The sequence below is a fragment of the Oxyura jamaicensis genome, chromosome 6 (genome assembly GCF_011077185.1).
Source record: "Oxyura jamaicensis isolate SHBP4307 breed ruddy duck chromosome 6, BPBGC_Ojam_1.0, whole genome shotgun sequence".
Lineage (NCBI taxonomy): Eukaryota > Metazoa > Chordata > Aves > Anseriformes > Anatidae > Oxyura > Oxyura jamaicensis.
The window spans coordinates 11,709,836-11,722,310 of record NC_048898.1 but is presented as its reverse complement, the minus strand read 5'-3'; the positions used below and the strand labels follow the sequence as shown (position 1 = coordinate 11,722,310).

At 40.4% G+C, this 12,475-nt stretch overlaps 2 long non-coding RNA genes across 3 annotated transcripts in view; both read left to right on the top strand.

The window, feature by feature from the left end:
- LOC118169393 overlaps positions 1–12,475 on the top strand; it is a 52,196-nt gene that overhangs the window by 28,769 nt on the left and 10,952 nt on the right. The gene's annotated exons all lie outside the window — the stretch shown is intronic.
- Positions 6,163–11,170, top strand: LOC118169395. 2 transcript variants are annotated; one of them, XR_004752064.1, is made up of 4 exons: positions 6,163–6,202; positions 6,402–6,578; positions 7,006–7,107; positions 10,550–11,170. It is a non-coding gene; the product is annotated as an uncharacterized LOC118169395 (long non-coding RNA). The 2 variants fall into 2 exon arrangements; XR_004752065.1 differs by lacking the exon at positions 6,402–6,578 and having other exon boundaries at positions 6,172–6,202.

Genomic DNA, 12,475 nt, shown 5'->3' with positions numbered 1-12,475 from the left:
TAGAAGTCTGAGTTTTCAGAACTCTTGTTTTGGCTATTTTTCCACTTTCTATTCAATGCCCAAATCTCTTTCCTTCTTCTGGGAATTTGTTTTAATTGCTGCACTTGCCGATATTCTTGTTTTCCCCCAAAAGAGCTTGATGATAAACCTAGAAATTTTAAACATTTCAGCTGCTGAAATATCTTCTTAGAAATTAAACTTTAAAAAGTATGTTATTGCTTGGATTAAGAAGGGTGGCACTGTTGCTTAGAGAGCTCCCATAAGTACTGTGTTGAGGCATCTCAAAGGAAAATGCACACTGGAAAGAAGTCAACAGCGATTCATTGATTTCTTGCTACACTTCTGAACTGTGTGTCTGTTTTCAGCTTATAAATGAATCAATACACAGTGAAGTTGTGATCTTGAAGAACAGTTACTGGTATGCCACAGCACATCTTGCAGTTAGGGCTGGGAAGAGCTGTGTGCCTGTTACTCATTCAGCTCAGACCTACTCCATGGTCTTAGGAAAGCCCCTTTCCTTCTTTGGCTTCTCACTTTTGTTGTCCCCTTTCTCTAGTTGGACTGTCTGACCAAGTTACATGGGACTGTCTTTTGTTCTGTGTTTGCCAAACACAGCACAAGGCCCAGCTGGATCATCTGCTGGATCCCTTGTATCTGTGTAGATCCATCTATTTTGTCCATTGCTGTAGTCCTATAGGTGGGTTTCTACGACCAGAAATGATCATTGTGTGTAGAAAATGATCGGATCATGTGTTGATGAGATCTCTGAGGTCACCATTCTCCTTCTTGAACTGCAGCTGTTTTGTTCTCTTGCACTCTGCTTTTGATGAAGAGAAGGTTATCAAGTGTCTTCACAGTTATAACTTTCCTCCCTACGCTGAGGCTGAGCACAGGAGTTCAAATAAGTTTAGGTGATTGGGAAGGCTAAGCATAAAATCTTCCACTGAGAACATCCCTTTTTGAAATTAATTTCATATCTACCATGCATAGCAGTCGTATGCAAAATGCTGTTGTGTGTCACTGGGTACATCAGTATTGGTCTGATTGGACAGGATTGGGAAATAGGGCAGCTTTGTGGCACTCTGCTTCTGCTCAGAGCTGTTGTCAGTGATCTCTAGCTATGCCATGTGGTTTGCACAGTAGCTGCTGTAAAGAAACAACAAGTAGAGAAGAGAAGAATTTGGAGGTGGCACCAGACAACAGTGCAGCAAACCCTTACAGTGAAAAAGAGCCGGCTTTACTGGGGAGTGTCATCTGCAGTACATGCAGCAGTATTTCCTAGCAGGATCATGATTATGGAAAAAATGTGATATGAAAAGGGGGTAATATGTTGGTTGTAATGCAGAGGAGCAGGAGGGGAAAAATGAGCTGCTTGCTGAAGTTTTCAAGCAGATTAATTCTTCAGCTTGACAAATTTAGTTGAAGTATTTTCACAGTGTTTGAAAATCCACAGTCGGTAGTGAACGAATAAAATGTGCTCCTTGCAGACAAGTAAAACAAATGAAAAGCCCGTGGCAACTGATCAGTTCTTGGTCCCATTTTAAACAGTCAAAGGAACAGAATATGGATCTGCGTCTGCCCTGGCTGATGTTTCTGAAACAAATAGCAGAATCAAGGTCACAAATCACCAAGTGGAAAAATATGACTACCAAAAGAAATAGGGAATGCTATGTTTTGTGCCCAGAAAATAGTGTTTGCCTTTTGGCAGACAAATGTATGCTTTGAGGGGTTGCCTTCACCTATGCACCTCTTTGTTGCCTCTCATTTGGCTATTAAATTGCATGGAGGAAAACTTTTAGGTGTGTAAGGAGATTTCATGATGGAAGCCCAGCTATTTCCAAGCTCAGATACATATTGCCCTGTGTCAGCAGTAGTATCTGGTTTGTTCAGGCACAACAGATCTGATGATCAAAGATTTGATGTTGTAGTTTCTGTGAGTGCCTTCCAGCAAGTTTTATTGATGTGCGTACCTTTCAATGTACTCAATATTTTTCTTGGGAAGGAATAGAACAAAAAGTCCTTGTTATATGACTCTGTCAGTTGTCTACAAAAAGACTTAAGTAATTAGTTGACCGTTCAGCCCTTCAGACGTGGCTGGAACATGGTACAGTTCCCTTGGGCTTGTGTTTTAGCGCTGTGTTCAACTGTTCATTTCTGTGCACTCATATTTCTTCCCTTCCACTGTTGCAGAGTAGCAACCTTTGGATGCCTCAGTGGATAATGGGGTTTTGCGTAGAAGTGTGTCAAAACCTTCACCTCAAATGCTGTGAGGAAGATCTAACTCTAAAATGTTTATTCCAACTAAGTCTAGTATTCAAGCTACTGAATTTTCCTAAGAATTCTAATATCTTTGGCTAAAAATGTCTTCTTGATCCAAAAGAGCACAACAGAGGTAGGGTATCAACCATTTCTTTTGTAGTCAGTTCCAGTGGTTAATAATCCTGTGTATTAAAAGTGGCCTTACTTTTTATTCTTTTTGATAGTTTTTGATTCTGCTTATACACAGAATGCAACCACTTGATGTATATGAAGAAAAATGTAAATCAAAGCGTGCCCAGAAACATTTCTGCTGCAGACTGCTATAGGAAGTCTGTCCGGAGGCACCACCAGATGACTGGTGGACATCCTAGCAGCCCTTCTGGTGAGATGTTTTTTGTAGAGGGCCCTAGGGGGACACTCATTCAAATTTCTTCCAAGTGTGTGGCTGGATAGTCATAGAACCAGGATTTTGGCTAGCGCTTCTAACTACTGGCTCTTAACAAATTACTTGAGGTAATTTGTTGATTTGGTTGAGTATTTAACTGGTTGGGGCAGGAATACTGGAAGATGTAATGCAAAGGGAAAAAATGACAGCACAGCTGTGCAAATAATGCTAAGATGTTCTTCATGTCCTCTCCTCGCTGATTTGTATCCCCTACTCCACATGGCAAGAGAATGCATTAAGTTGTATGTATGTGTATTTCTGCACACTTGATGTGCATAAATATAGTTCTAACGTGGATTATTGTGAGCATAATTTATTAATGATAGTTTGAAGAGTACACTCAATCTGTTACAGCCTTTAGGGCATCAGCAGTGGTTTGAGAGTCCAAGAGGATTCTGAACTATGATCAGCATGACATATGCCAGTAGGTGTATCTTAATCAGAGGAACTGCCGTGGGGCTATTTTTAGCGTGGCTATCGGATGTCTAAGGATGGAAAATTGCAGAGCTCTGTTTCAAAAGATCCTACCAAGCCCAAGAGGATGACCTCAAAATATAAGCAGGTCTTTAAGACTGCACCAAGCATGAACACATTGTGAGAAAGATGAAGGGCAATTTTTGCCAGTCATGCAGAAGAGGGAGAGGAGAAGATGCTTTCCCCAAAGTGTAGTAAGTCATAAATTCTTTAGTTTTTGTTTCAGGGTTTCTTCATTTCTTTTTCTCATTGTTCATAGGGCCCAGTCCTAATACCTTCCGGTTAACACCTGTATCATATAATTCCCTACCATTTTAAGTCTTGGCTGTGCAGATTGAGCTGGTACGTTACTGCCACGTAGAGTTCAGTGCCAGCTACTGTATGTTTTTTATAATCTTTTGTACAGTTAATGGCAATCAAGAGACCCTTACACAGGATTGCTTTCACTTATCATGCAAATAAATGGATGGCATTTTACTCTTTCTTACTTATATGCACAATCCAACCAATACTATTCCTAATGTGCCGCTACAAAAACTCCAGTAGAAAGTATATACAATAATTGCCACATTTATTTGAAATATGGCATGCATATACATACACAAATGCATAGACACATACATTGTTCAACTACACTGAATTGCAAGCTACTGAAGAAACATATGCTTAAGATTGTAATGTGAGAACTAACTATGCTGCAAAGCATGACATGTGGCTCCATGTTCTTAATTTTAGTAGTATCTAATCTCTCTGTGGCAGTAATGCACCGGCTCAGTTTCCACAGTCAGGTGTAACTTCTTGTTAATGTCTGCCCTCACTACGTGAGAGTAGGAAAAAAACAAAACAAAACAAAAAAAAAAAAAAAAAGAGAGAGAATTCTTTGAAATTCCTTCCCAAACTCATATAAAAGTGCATATGAAAGTGCTTGCTAGGAACGAAGAAACATGTCAGTTTATTTGAGGATAGGATTTAACTGTTCTCTTGATTTACCAGTACCATATCATTGGCTATATTTTCTGGAATATGCTGGTGTTGGTTTTCTGAGTTTCAATACCTGCCTTGGATGTGGAGAATTTTATTATTATTATTATTTTCCTTTTTGAAGTCGTGGTCTTAACAACTGGGTGGCTGCGCAACTTTTTTAATAGCTTAGTCTTCTAGTTCCCATGCAACAATTGAGCAAAATTTTATTTTGGTCTAGAAAATAATTGAATAAAACAAAACACAGATATTGGTGGCTGGCAGCAAAATGTTACATGAAAGCATCTGAAGTCTGACATATGTGCATGTTGCTTTACCAAGTGCAGTTGGAGACTGCATTTCCTGCTATTTACAGGTGGTAACGCATAAGGCTATGGGCAGGTCAGACTGTGCAGCATCCTAACTTTAGTTCGTATGTTACCTTTTCTTAAAAAAAAAAAAAAATTGTAGTATTAAAAGGGGTTATGGGATTGTAACTGTTTGTTTTATTACCTAGCTGGGTCCTCTCTAAAAATGACACATTTCAAAAGACAGTCATGTGATCTCTGTTTCCTGTTCAAATTCTTTTACCATACTCCCTAGCTAAAATCTCTGGCTCTTTCCTGTTTCAGACAGTGCTGTGTACGGCAACTGTACATATTTGTAAGTTTGCTGTTCCCTACCCCGAAGACTTTGTTGACTAAATGTTAGCACTTCTTTGATGCCCAATTTTCTTCCCTCTCCTTTGGCAGCTTTCCTCATCTCTTGGCAGTTTCAGTTCTTTGTCCAGGCTGTCCAGCAGGAGATATTCTCATTCTGTGTACATTTCGCAGAAAGGACAACTTTTGTTGCCTCTCACAGAAGCCTCATATAATGTGCACAATGTTTCCTTTTCAACCAGCAGCCTATGTAAATCTGGCTGCTTGGTAGGATCCAAGGAGTCTTCCTGCTATCAAACTGTAGCAGAGGTGAAAGACGTTTCAGTTCAACCTTCCGTTACATACTATGTTCAGCAATTAATTATTGATTTATTGCAATTACACTCAGGACCGTTGAGATGTTTTGTCTGTCAGGAGTGCTGTGCTGCAGTCTTTAACTGCATTTATTAGATGACCTGGTGAATGGAAACCCCAACGCTTGTGGAATTATGAGACACATAAAGTGCCTTTTGTATGTAACTACTAATAAGATCAGTACCTGCATCAATGTAAATGGTAATTTATTAAGGACAGGGTTAGTAAAAGCTCATTTGACTTTGGGAGTGGAGTTAGAATCATGCTTAAAATCTCACCCAAATGTCCTATGACCTTGTCCGGCTTGTCCTTGTTTCATTGCACTCTTTTATACGGTAATGGTTAGAATTACACACATGGAATTAGGTACTGAATTAGAGGTATCTTTTTTTTTTTTTTTTTTTTTTAATTTAAGTTACAAGTAGTTATTACTGCTTTGCAGCTTTCAAGCTGTTTTATAAGCAGAAATGTTTCACATCTATAATAGCAGCTGCTGTTTTCTCTTGTTCTAAGCATGCATTTTCTACTGCTCTATTCCTATCCCTCTGCATATCCAGTTTCCAAGTGAGCTGTTAAAGGGTTATCTTGAGAGGAGATCTCTCCTGCTTCCCTGGGCCTTTCCTGACTAGAAACCCAAGTGGACTTGGAATATAAACTTTCTTCAAAAACATTAGGAGTAATTTTGCAGGGTATTGTGAAGCAAGTCCCCTCTTACCCATGTAACACAGTGGAACTTCAGCTTGAATTTTGTGATTTCTCCATGTTAATCTATTGCTATCTATTTGATGCCAGTATCTAATATGAATACTAGACTGTTTTAAAAATATATATCATTTTCCTTCTTATGCACAAGATCAATAAAGAAGCTAAGTTGTTCCTATTAATAACTTGAATCTAGTAATCTGACTGCACTACCAAAGTCTCTTTTTTTTTTTCGTTTTACTTTCCTCCCAACAGATCATGGGGGGAGAAGGGGAGGCATTAAATGAAGTTCTCCAACTATTCTGGTCTTGATCATACATTTAGAAGTGAGACTCATTTGATACAAGTGGTAAGTAAATGGCTCCTAAACTTCTGGTACTAGGAGTGTAGAGTTTCAATTGATAAGCTTCAAACAAATGTTAAAAGTTTAGAATGTAATAAGTTTCAAGTTGAACTCAGAATTAGAAACAATAGATTACAAATGCCAGGTATAGTGGGAGATAACACTGAACAAATGTTTATTCTGTTTATTAATCTGTTTTACATAGACGAACTCATGATTTGACAAACATGAATTGAAAGTACTGGTCGTTGAATTAATATTCAGAACGCAATTACTACATTTGGATGATATGGACAGACCAGAAAATATACACAGAGGAAAGATTAAATACTCAATCAGCACATCAGAGAATACACTAGTAGAGCCAAGAACAGGGAATTAGGTTTGTTGGTTTTTTTCAAACTCAGGGTGGGGAAATCTGTTTGGGCTAAGCAATGACTAAAGTGCAAAGAGTTCAGGGTAGATGCCTGCAAATACTTGGGGTACACAAATGTCAGTGAGTGAAGGGAGTAAACAAACAGTCATAGAAATGAACAGGTTGTAGCCAGGAAAGTGGATCTGTTACATTCTGCTGAGGGTGAACTGCATTAAGCTTCAAATATGGAGGCGGTGGAAACACATTTTCAGATGCATGATTAGCTTGGCAAATGTACAGTTGGGATCGGTCTTGTTTGGGCATGGAATATAATTAAATGAATCTGATTTTTTTTTTCCATTTCTAGCATCTATGATGTCACTCTTGTGAAAACATTTCATGATAGAAAAATAGATAAAAATCCCTCCACTGATATTTCTGTTACGTTCTGCAGGGATGGAAAGTCACCATGCTGAGCTGTCAAGAGTCCTGGGGAGTAAAACCTTCTTCTGCTATGCATCATAGGCTAGGGCAGGCCATGGTGTGGGCTGAGATGGTAATTATGTTTTATAGCATCTATATCTGTGGGTCTTTTTACAATCTGTTGCTAGAATGTACTATTTTAAGAGGTGAGCACGTGCCTGTTGAGGATTGATGTAAGCTCACCAGCTAGGGTCTCGCACGCCACCAAACAGCTGTCAGGACAGAGCATTCGACTCCCGTCCTGTACTGAATTCCATGCAAAGAGCCCCTGCACCCATGTGGAGCCCTGTTCATGGATCTGCCTGTGCAGAGCTCATTGAGGGATTCAAGCAGACGTCAGGTTGCTCCCTGCAGCTGTTTTTCATTGTGTGTGAACTGAAAGAGTCTTATCTTTGAAGCTGGGTATGGTCTGGTGATCTGATGACATACTTTATTTGCCAGCATCCTTGGAAATGCCAGAAAGAAAGGATGGCATTTCTATGTGCTTGCTTAAATTTTCACTTTGAGTTTAATTCCTAAATGTCGAGTTTGGAGAGCATTGTTCTGCAGAACGATGCACTGCTTGCTGCTCTGCTTTGCCTGTGTCCTCCTCTCCCCATCGCAGGAGCACAGGACTCAGACACTTCCAGCGCAGATCTTCCTCTGAGGCAAGAATAACACAGTAGAGCTGAGAGAGGAGAGAGCAGTCTTTGCCCCAACATTTAAACAGCTGGGATTCCCAGTGTGCTGCCAGCCAGCTTGGTTGCAGCTCCAGAAATGGACAACTGCCTTCATCCCCTCCTGCTGTTCTGCCACACGTACTGCACAGGATTCCTCAGTTGAGAAAGTTCCATTAGTATGCATTATGATCCCAGTTTGGGGATTCTGTAAGTTAGTCAAGTCCTGTTTGGTAATTCAGCTTCATGTCCAGAGAATAGCTGTATTTCAAAAATGTGTCCCATACTTGGACAAACTTGACAGTTTCTTTGTAGATTTCTAAAACTGACAAAGTTGCTGCCCAATCAGAGAGCAACAAAAATGTGTATGAGGGACCAAGCGTCACAGTTTGAACAGTGGTTTCAGCTTAGAGGAAGTGAGAGTTATACCAAGTCTTCAGTGTCAAGTGTAATTTCAGTGTCACTTGGCTGATAAAAGACAGGTTAAAAGTCTACCGTTCTCCTCTGCACTGGTTTCAAAGATGGATGTTTAAGGCCTTTCAGATGGATGTTTAAATTGCATCTCCTCTTAAACAGATAATGAAGACACAAAACTGTTCTTCTCCCTGGTTGTTTCCTTTGTACTTCTCTTCATTATTTCTATGCTTTTGGTGTTGCCCTCACTTTAAAAAGATCCTTGGAGAAGACTTCTGAAGATGTTAATTCCTTCAAAAACACAGCTTTATCTGCAGTATAGCAGAGAAACGAATTTATGGTAAATCACTGGACACATTCAAGGTCTAAATAACTCTGAACTTCCAGAAAATTGATCTACAGAATTCATGAAACAAAGAAAAATGCATAGCTAACTAGAGAAATAAAGCCAATTTCCTCCTTGCTGTGATACTGCTTTTTAACAGCTCTGTATAAAATCTGGCTAGAGGTAATGCTAAATAGGCTATCAGAATAATTTCAAGTGAGACAAGGGCAAAACAGATTTTTTCCTTTGAGCTAGATTAGTTTTTGGTTTGGTTTGTTTTTCCCCCTTAATAATTAGGTATGAACTCTGGCCAATTTTCCTTTTGATTTTAACTGCTACTTTGAAAACTCTTCCTAGGAACTAACTTGTTGAAGGATACCCCCTACTCTAAAGTATGTTGTGTATTTTTTTGTTTTGGTTTTGTTTTATGAAGAGGTAGGATTTTGCATTTTCAGTCTTGTGGTAACCAATGTGTTGCTCACATAATTTCTGAGAGTATAATTTAGGACTGGTGTCAGTGATGGGAGCGTTGTTGTTTCTGTAGTAGTGGTGGTGTAGTCATTATGAGCTAAGGGATCCTGAACAGGGATATAGTGGGATGAGGTACCTGCTTGCAGGAATGTACCCTGTAAAGAGGTAAAGGATGGATGACGTTTCTGAATGATCCAGGCTTTGTGTGGGGTGAGGCCTGCCACACTGAGCATAGTTGAAGCAGTTTGTGGAAAAGTAGTAGTGATGCCGGTTTTTAAAAGTTGTTTCAGGAACTGGTGCATTTAAAATGGTGCATCTCTACTGAGTCTTTGGTGATGTGTTGTTACGAAACTTGCAAATTGCTAGTGGAGCTCCTCTGACACAGATGATCACCCTGGCGGAGTGCGTGGCCAGCTCAAACAGCGGGAAGCCGCATGGAGCCCAGGGAGAATGCTGTTGGCACAAAATGGCAGACACCTGTTCCTCTGTCAGCACGCGGCCTGCACTGCCCGCCTGCTCTGCTCACCAGCACATGTGGGCTACAGCCCTGGTGGCCCCCCTAGCCCACGGCAATGCATTGAACAGTATTCTGTCAGGTGTGTGGCAATGAGCTGCAGACATGGTGCCGGAGCTCTGGGCAGTCCATGCTACCGCCTGCCTCTCAGGCTGTGGGGTGTGCCTGGTGCTGCTACCTGAGATGGAGGGCGAGAGCAAGCGCAGCTCTGTGAAGTGTGCCCAGGTGGATGAACTGCTCTGCCTCGTGGCCAAGCTTCAGGAAGAGGTGGGGAGGCCAAGAAGCATCTGAGAGTCTGAACAGGTGATAGATGAATAGAGCTGTGCTCTGTCTTCTCAGGTATGCACATGCTAACCTGGCATGGCCGCTGCTGAGGCAGGCCCAGCATCTGGTCTACATCTGGATAAAGGCAGCAACTTGAGGGACACCGAGGAGTGGAAGCAATTTACTACACAGAGCCACAAGAGAAGTCCCTGTCTGCCTGCTCAGCTTCCACTACTGAATAGGTACGAGGCTCTGGAAGTGGCAGATGAGGAATGTGAAGAGACAGAAGAAGAAACATCTGTGCAAGTCCTCCCTCCAAAGTCAGATCAACCAAGGACTCGTAGCACATGTACCATCAAGACTTGTGTCATGAAGAAATCATGGCTAGTTGTATTCACAAATGACTCCCTCCTCAAGGGAATGGAGGCTCCCATCTGCAGACCAGGCCCTCTTCAAAGAGAAGTTTGCCGCCTCCCTGGGGCTCAGATCAGGGATGTTACCAGGAAGCTTTCAAGCATAATACAGCCTTCAGACTATTACCCAGTCCTCCTCTGTCAACTGTGACATAGTTCCTCTTCCAAAGACATAGCTATCGGAAGCCTGAGGTCCAAAAGGCAAAATCTGATCATTTTCATCTAGGGAGTTGAAAATCCAGTCTAAATCCTGAGGTGGTCACTCTGAATTCATCTCATTTCAGTGGTGGGCCCAGAATGACTCAATAGGAAGATGACAAAGGCTTCAATCAAGAGGGCTTTCCTCCAGTTTTATACTGTCTGACTGTTGCAATAGTACAGTACTAAATCAGCTCAGAAGGCTTATGCATACAGTTTGTGTCTTTGAAAAGCTTACTGTGTTGTCATGTGCAAAACAGGAAATGTGTAATGGTATGAACCCTGGAGGAGCTGATCCAGGGAAAACTCTCCTGACCTTGTGGAAAACACATCCATCTGAACCTCACAGTGAAATGCAAACACACAAGTTAACCACAGAAGTTAAGAAATATCTTTGCCTGCATTGTATTGCTTTAATGTGGAAAGTTTTAACATGAGAAGCAGAGCAACAACAAATGTGTCCTTCATGCCAGTGCCACCACAGAACTGTCCTCGTGGTGGTGCTCTTCTTAGAAGAAATACTGTGCCCCAGGTTGTTTTCATTTTGCAAGCCAAGAAATATTTTGCAGTGACTGACATACTTTCAGATTTACACACTATTAGGTATTGATTCTGTCCACAAAGAGTGAGAAAAATGTTAAGGAGAGAGAGACATGATTCAAATTAACCTGAGAAGGTACAAGGAGGTCCTTAAATAAAATTGAGTAGAGATTTGGTCAAGAACAGATGTTTTGTTCCAGAAATTACTTCTTCTGAACAAGACCAGATTTCCACTGAAGGCAATCAACCATATGTAACCGTGCATGTCAGAATAAGTATAAGACATTCTTAAAAATAAGCAAAACTTCACTCTTGGCTTGCATGGGTGTAGAAGTAAGATCCAGATGCTGGTACTAGCATTATCTGAGGCCACTATCCTCAGTACATGCTGGTACTAGCATTATCTGAGGTTTTAAGATAAGAGGCCAAGGTTTTATTTCTCATTAAAACAAATTAAGGGAGGAATATAACACTTGAAACTCAGAAAGCAATGTTCCAGTTTTCATATAAGCTACTTGTTATAATGATTTCTTTTGAAAAGACCTAGGAATACATTCAGAGTTAGAAACCACTTAAACTTTTAGAAGCTTGTAAACTATGAAGCCTACTGTGTAGACATGTGCTAAATATTCACGGACAGACTGGTATTAATCTCTTCGTCTAAAATTCTGCTTGTTGCAGTAGTGTGTGTCTTCACCTACTGATAGAAACAATATTACTTCAGGAGCCTTTCAGTTAAATACAATGCTGAAGTTATTCAGTGCAACATAAACATTTAGCTCTGCAGTTTAGTCTGTAAACATTTAAAAGGCTGGAATGTTTATTCAAAATGACCAGAGTTCCAAAACTTGCAAAGCTGATCTGTTTGCAGTGCTAACAAGGAGTAGAAAATGATGAAGTTTACACATTCGAAAGTGAAGAAGACAAAATCCCATTTTTAGCCCCCATAAACAATTATCTTCAGGTTTTGTTTCACTTCTGAGTTCCCTTGGAACTGGCTGCCTGCTTTGAGCTGATCTCAGAAGAGAATTTGTTGGGATTAGAATCTCAGTGTAAATCCAGGTCCCAGTGAAAGGAAGGGGAAGGGACTGATGCAGTTAATGATGGTTTTTCTATTAAAAACAAAAACAACAAAAATATGCCAGATTGAAAAAAGTGGAGGATGATGAGTTGCTTCATGAGCAACTAAGTCTTAACTGCCATGGAAATGGCAATTTCCAGTTACACAGATGTGGCTGTAACCTCATATTTTGTCCCTCTGTACTATGATACTACTAGTAAGTCGTCATCCATATATGCAAGTGAACACGACTGTTCCTTAGTTCTTGGTTTGGTTACTTAATGTTTCCACAGAACTTTGCTAGACCTGGCATATATGATAGTTGTAAAAGGGTAGTTTTGGTGTAATAAGTAGAACTGCTTTATTATTATTATTTCCTTCAATGCACTAAGCTGATGAGTCCAACCTGATCTGTAGCATGATTCATATCATCATCAGCTCTGCTGTTGAATTCCTTCTGTTGAGTCAGAAGGGAGTTGGCAACTTCACATTAGGGGGTCAGCAGCAGAGATAAAAGCAGTCCAAACAGTGGCTCCAAAATACTAAATTAACATTTTCATAAGTCAAAAGACAGTTTGGTTCACGT